The sequence below is a fragment of the Aegilops tauschii genome, chromosome 7 (assembly GCF_002575655.3).
Source record: "Aegilops tauschii subsp. strangulata cultivar AL8/78 chromosome 7, Aet v6.0, whole genome shotgun sequence".
In the NCBI taxonomy this organism is placed as follows: Eukaryota; Viridiplantae; Streptophyta; class Magnoliopsida; order Poales; family Poaceae; genus Aegilops; species Aegilops tauschii.
Window position 1 is genome coordinate 589406341 of NC_053041.3, and position 6562 is coordinate 589412902.

Below are 6562 nucleotides of genomic sequence, written 5' to 3' on the forward strand. Positions count from 1 at the left end.
TGCCTTCAACTCCCAGGCTCGGGAGCTGACCCAGAAGACTGCTGACCTATATGAGAGCCGGGGTAAGTGCTTCGTCTTTTATCTCACGTGGGGGTGCGTCAGCACACCCACTGGGTGTAGTCCCCGAGATTCGGGCGGACTGCTGAGCAGTCGGGTCGGATCTTCCTTGACGACTTCTTCTTATTGCTTCTTTTACTCTGCCATCCCTGCAGCGGCCAACGCCAGTCCAAGGGAGCAGCTGGGAGGGTCTCAGGCCGCCCTCCGTGCTAAGGGGGCCGAGTTTGCCGCCTTGGCGCAGGAGCGTGACCGCCTGGCCAAGAGGTTGGACGACTAGGAGGAGAGCCACAAGGCGGCCCTGAAGGCGGTGCAGGACAGCGAGGCCGCCCTCCATGCCGAGTATGAGACAGAGGCGGCTAGCTAGGCCGAAGCAAAGTAGACGCTGTTCAACGACTATGGTCAGATCGAAGATTTGGTTGAAGGTAAGCCGCCTTCTTCTTCGTCCTTGCTTGCCGCTTGCCGTTTTGGCTCGTTTTCTGACTTGGTGTTTTTCTCTTCTTTCTCTTTCTTTCTTGCGCAGAGTACTTCCCTGGCTACTCTACCGCCGCCAACCAGATCATCGAGACCCGCCGCGAGGCACAGAGGCAGGCTGGCGCCGAGATCGCGCCAAACGCTCGCCGGTCGCTGGAGGAGCAGCTCTTGGCGATCCAGGCCCGCCTCCAGCCGGCTCATCGCTTGCTCCGCCGGCTTCAACGTGTCGGGGCGCAGGTGTTGGCCGCTCTCTGGCCTGGTGAAGTGATTCCCCGCACCCCCAGTCGGACTGCCGACTGGCTGGAGGTGGCGGTCGGCCGCTTTGAGGCCTGGAAGGTTTCGATGGCTCGGTCCGGCGCCAGGCGGGCGCTGTAGTTCGTCAACCTGGCGGCAGCAGGCCGACACGGAGCTGGAGTCGGCGCGGCCGGCTATCATCCGGCGGGCTTCGGCGATCGCCGACTACACCGACACCAGCGCCTTCGCTCCTGAGGTGGACGACAACGGTGTTGCCCAGCCGGAGGAGTGGTTCGGGCTGAACCCGGCAGACGGCGAAGACTCGGCGGAGGAGATCGACTCCAGCGACGAGGGCGAAGAGGAGGAGGAGGAGGGTGAGGACGTCGGGCCAGATGGCGGAGCGGCCGGTCAGCCTCAGCTTGACCGCGCCTCCAGCAACAAGGCACGCGCGGGTGCACCGCATGCAGCCGGCGATGATCAAGCCGAGACCCGCCAGCCGGGCACTCCTCCAGCCGGTGGCGCCGTCTCCACCGACCAACCCGGCTCCCACACCGTGCCCTTAGTCTAGTCTGCCGCCTTTATTTTCCTGTCTTGCCACTCTTGGAACATTATTTTGTTAGGCTTGCACTATTCCACCCACTAGGGGTGTATTCGAACTATGTTGATTGCCGACCTATTGCGGGCCTTATATGTAAATATGATTATGCATGCGTATGGCTTTCCCTTGTTCTTTGCTTTTCATCCTTCTGCTGTTTCCTTTGCCGCCCTCCCTTGGTTGCCGCCTCCCCAGTCGGACAGTTGCTCTGCAATCTGTGGCTGGAGAAGTGTTTGGCTAGTTGGGAGGGCAAGTACTCTAGCTTTGTTGGATTATAGCGAAGTGTTTGGGATGCCGGCCAGCCGGCTGTTTTGACAGTCGGCAAGCGTGGTTGGAGGCCGTCTTTCGTTATACAAGTTCGTTAGTCCTTAGCCGTTTTTCGTGTGAGCATCCTTTCTGCCTTTGGCTCTTGCTAGTCGGACAGTCGGTTCTTCGAGCTGCGACTTTCAACAAGAGAGGACTCGGGAGTTGGCACACTACTTGTCTGACTGCAGGTAGAACTTTAATAACGTCAATGTCGGGTGGTAGGTGCGACATATGCCAACGGGTGGCTTATCATTGTGGGAGCCAGTAAGACGTCGCCGGTGCCTGGAAACGGGATAAGGCGAAGACATGCACGCCGGCGAATCTTACCCAGGTTCGGGGCTCTCCGTGGAGATAACACCCCTAGTCCTGCTCTGCGGGGTCTCCGCATGATCACTAGATCAAAACAAGTAGCTACAGATGCTCCTTGAGCTGTCGGGTTAGAGGGAGAAGAAGGGCAAGGCCAGCGCTCCTTTTCTCTCTATGTGGTGTGTGTAACTCTATGAGGCCAACCCTTTGCATTAGTGCCCCGGGGGGTTTATATAGGCCTACCCCCCAGGGATACAATAGTAATCCGGCTGGGCGCGGGTCCCAGCCGTCAGTGTCTGTGTTCGCCGGCTTCTCCGCCGGCCATTGGGGCCCGCCGACTGGTGGGTCCCGCCGGCTGCCGGCCTCTTGGTCGACAGGCCGGCCCCACCGCTTGGGGGTCTTGTCGGCGGCTGGTTACTGTTGCCTCGCCCCTGATGACGAGGGCTTTGTCGAGGTAAGCGTGGCTACAGCGTAGCCGCCTTGCGGGCTCTCAATGTAGCCTTACCTCGTCTTGTCTCCTTAATGTGGCACATGTTTCGAGGGAGGGAAGTAGCCGGCTCCTGGGGGCCGGCTACGCCCCTGGCCGACTAGGGGAGGCCGGGCCGCCTTCGAGCGTCTCTCTGGCTAAAGGGGCCCGCGGGCCGTACTGGCCTCTGTCGTGGACGACGTTGAGGCCAACATGGCTACAGTGCCGCGCCGGACGGGAGATGGCTGACCCATACGGCGTCCTGTGGCCATGCCTGCTTCGGGATTCAGGGGTAGTGGGCTGTACTGTGGCCACGCCCCGTCTTATCACCGTTAGGTGGACACAGTCTTGATGGGTGCGGTCTTGGCCGGCTTCTGAGAGTCGGCGTTCTTCATGGCCGGCTTCTGGGAGTCGGTTCTTTGGGAGCCGGCTTCCTGGAGTCGGCCATCTCGTAGCTTTCTTGGGGAAGGTTTCTGGGACTGGGTCGCCTTCTGGGAGTCGGCCCTGGGAATAGCCGGTCGGGGGAAGGCGGCCCTATGCTTCGTATGCTTGAAGGCTTAAATGACCTGATAATTTTTTAAGAAGCCAGGGGGAGTCGGTTAGGCTACCCGTGGCCATTTACTCCGACAGTCAACGGCAGATGCGGCTCCGGTACATCCCGCCTCCGGTAAAAAGGAGTTTGCGGTTGCACGACATAAACGACGGTGTGCAGCGTGCGTGCCAGACAAGTGCACACCCACGGTTTTCCAAGAAGAAGCAGATCCACATCCACGTCCCTTCCTCGTCATACAAACTTGACCGGTCAATGGTCAGCGCGACATGCCAATGGCACTCGCTGGCAGCATATCTCGAGCCGCCAAGGAATACACACGTCGGGTCCATGCGGCCGCACGCATCGACCTCGATCCTGTATATTCTCGGTCTCGTCAGATCAACCATGTGCAAACAGAAACAGTGGGAGCACACATGGTTTGAGAGCCCCGTCACATGCACGCACGCACATCTTCGTACTATGTTAGTTGGGACTCAGAACTCAGCGAGTCTCGGCCGTCGGATCAATTATTTGATGCGATTTGGACCGTCGGATCTTCATCCCGGACGATCTGGGCCGCCGGATCGAAAACGGACACTGCTACAATGAATAGTTCCCTCTTGTTTGTGCCACCGCGTGTTAATTCAGTGCCCCGCCGAGGGTATTTTGGTCATTTCGCATATAGGTATATATAGCAACATCCCCCCGTGGAGACCTAGCCGCCTCCTCCTCCCTCTCCTCGCGCGGTCGCGCCTCGATCCGAGCCCTCGACCCGCTCCCGCCTCCCTGCCCCACGCCGCCGGCACCTCCTCCGCCGCCTCCTCTCCACCGCCGCCAATGTAGCATGGGAGGTTTCGCCCCCCGCCACGAAGAACCCGAAGAAAGCGGCACGCCCCGTCGGGAAGCGGGCGGCGCGCGCCGACCCCTCCGGCCTCCCCGACCCCCTCGCCATACTGCGCGCCGTCGCTGCCCACGGATCGGATGACTTCTCCGGGATCTACAAGATCAACGGCTAGGGCGCATCGCTGCTGCGCGTGTACCGCCAGCACCACGAGCGCAACGCCTGGGGGCTCCGCCGGCCACAGCAGTCCGCGCGCCTTAGCCTGGATCCCCATGCGTCGTCTACCCCGATGGCGTGAGGGTGCGGACCTGAGGAATGTGGCTGGGGACGAGGTTTGGCGGCTCCAAGGTTCGTCACCAACGTCCACGTCTCCACAAGCCCAACGATCAGAAGCAGGCATCCATATGGAGGGATCCTTCCCTGGTTACGCTGGAGGAAGGGCTCGAACCGAGTGCGCTGCCTCCGTCTCTCTCTGGCTCCACTGCTGGTCTCCGTTGTCTGACCCTCGGCAGGCCCTCTTCCCCTCCTCCGTTTTCTACAAAAAAACAGTAAGTATCCTCATCTCTTTGTTTTCTTTTCTACAATTCAATTAACTCTTTTCATGATTTTAAGAAAGTCAGAAACATGTTGTGGGATATTACCAGTTAATCGATTGCTTGAATCAGTTGTTTGTTTGCAAGTCTGCCGTATGTATACGAGTACGAGCAATTAATGTTTGTGAATTTGAAGGCTACGAGATTACTATAGAAAATTGAGGAGCTAATTGTTTGGGTCACTTGCCTGAATTGTAACTGCACCATCCCTTTGAAATCAGAATCACAGCTTAACATGATGCACATTGTTTTAACAACCGTTGGGATTGTGGGTTATATATATTGTGCTTATATAAATATTGTTCACTGAAAGAGTGTGCTCCCAGTTTATGCATATGAAATTTTTCTGATCAGGTGCATGTCCCTGGATTAATACATTTCTGTTGGTTAATGGTGACATATCTCATTTATCACTTACATATGTTTCTTTCCTTTCCAATTTTTGCTCTTTACTTGCAGGCCAACAAAGCATCAATATTAGATGAGGCGATTGAGTACTTAAAGTCCCTCCAAATGCAACTTCAGGTTAGGAGTTTACTGCCTCCTCTACCTGTACCCACAGACATAGCCCCATATGACATCATTTTTTTTTTGAGAGAAATATGTGGCATCAATTATTCGTACCTAATTGAGACTGAAATCTACATCAGATTATGTGGATGACCACTGGGATGGCGCCAATGATGTTTCCTGGTTCTCACCAGTTCACGCCGCCGACGGCCGTGGGGGCATGAATTCAGCATGCATGCCTGCGGCACAGAGTCTATATTTGTCTTTTTTGCCAAACTTGATGCGTCGAGCTTTGAGTTACTTTACGGTTCTGGTTACTTGAATGACCGAGGAAGAAACTGTTTACTTTTAAATGTACTACTGCAGATCAAAGCTGAACTCATCTATTTTCTTTCTTCACTCTCAGGCGAAGATTTATCCCATGCAGAAAATCTCTCATGGTTCTACTTCTACCTTATGTAGAAAAGCGAATATTATCTGTTGATGAGCTTTTTGCTATTTGGTACTGACCATATTAGTTCCCTAGGGCTGTAAAAACAAAAACTTCATTTCTACCCTATGATTATGTGTCAAGGATATTTTGTAGATTGCAAGTTTGATTTCTTTATCTTCAACATGGTTGATTTAGTTTCTCACCTTGCCTAAAAATTCAGGTTGGAATGTTGGCGGTCCTGCCTATGCAGATAATGTATCTGTTATAATGTGATCATGACAGAAAATTATTTATTTGTTATATACCTGCAACTCACTTTGTTTAACTTTCACATCACCATTTCATTTTTTGACAGTGGGTTAGACAAGTGTGGTTTTCAGGTGTAGTTGCCCTATTGGTTTTATTTACTTTTCCTGTGTTGATTTCTCTTTTACTGTAAAGCAGAGCTGACTGCTCGTGGCAGCGCTGGATCCGGTGGCCAGCCGTCACCGTTGCCTTTCCTCTTTGACGTGAGAGCACATGGAGAAGGGGCTCGTGGAAGCGCTGGATCTGATGGCCAGCCGTCGCTGTTGCTTGTCCTCTTTGACATAAGATCCACACTGCTCCACTCCATCCAGGTTCACCTCTCCGCTGCTACATCCATCGTTTTGGCTTGCAGGTCGCCGGCGAGGTCTCCGGCCAGTTCGCCACATAACTTGTAGCCCAGGTCGTTGACATATTTGGGTTCTAGGTCACAAAAACAAAATTTAGAGTTAATTTATCTGGCTCAGCAATTTCCTGCATTAGATATCCTTTTGTGCTTAGTTTTGTTGTTGTGAATTCTCCCATTTTTAGCTTTGAGTTAAACACACATTTGTTTTAGTCAACTGACATTCCTCGATGTTTTCAAACTGATATTATTTTTGTAAGTTTAGGTTTGCACTTGGCTTTATCAGAATTAGAATATGCACAACATGTGTTGGAGAAGTGCCTGTTTTGAAGCTTCACAGCTTTAACCATTTGTTTTTATGAAATAATATTCATTCAGTTTAAAATTATTTTCATGTATATTGCATTTTGTTATAGGAACACAGAAAGAAACTAAAGTTTGATCGTGGAAAGGTCAAGCTTAAAATTATTTATTTGTATTAACAAACTTTTGAGTGATCATAATTTAATAGCATATGCTCAACCCGTATTAATGCTACTAACTTAGCATTATTTGTTTGACCAAAACGT

The 6562-nt window shown here is 53.0% G+C and overlaps 1 non-coding gene across 1 annotated transcript; it reads left to right on the forward strand.

The window, feature by feature from the left end:
- The first annotated feature begins 3701 nt into the window (after positions 1-3701).
- On the forward strand, positions 3702-6281 carry LOC109753653 (uncharacterized). The gene is made up of 3 exons (XR_012188631.1): positions 3702-4356; positions 4861-4926; positions 5052-6281. It is a non-coding gene; the product is annotated as an uncharacterized protein (transcript).
- The last annotated feature ends 281 nt before the right edge of the window (positions 6282-6562 follow it).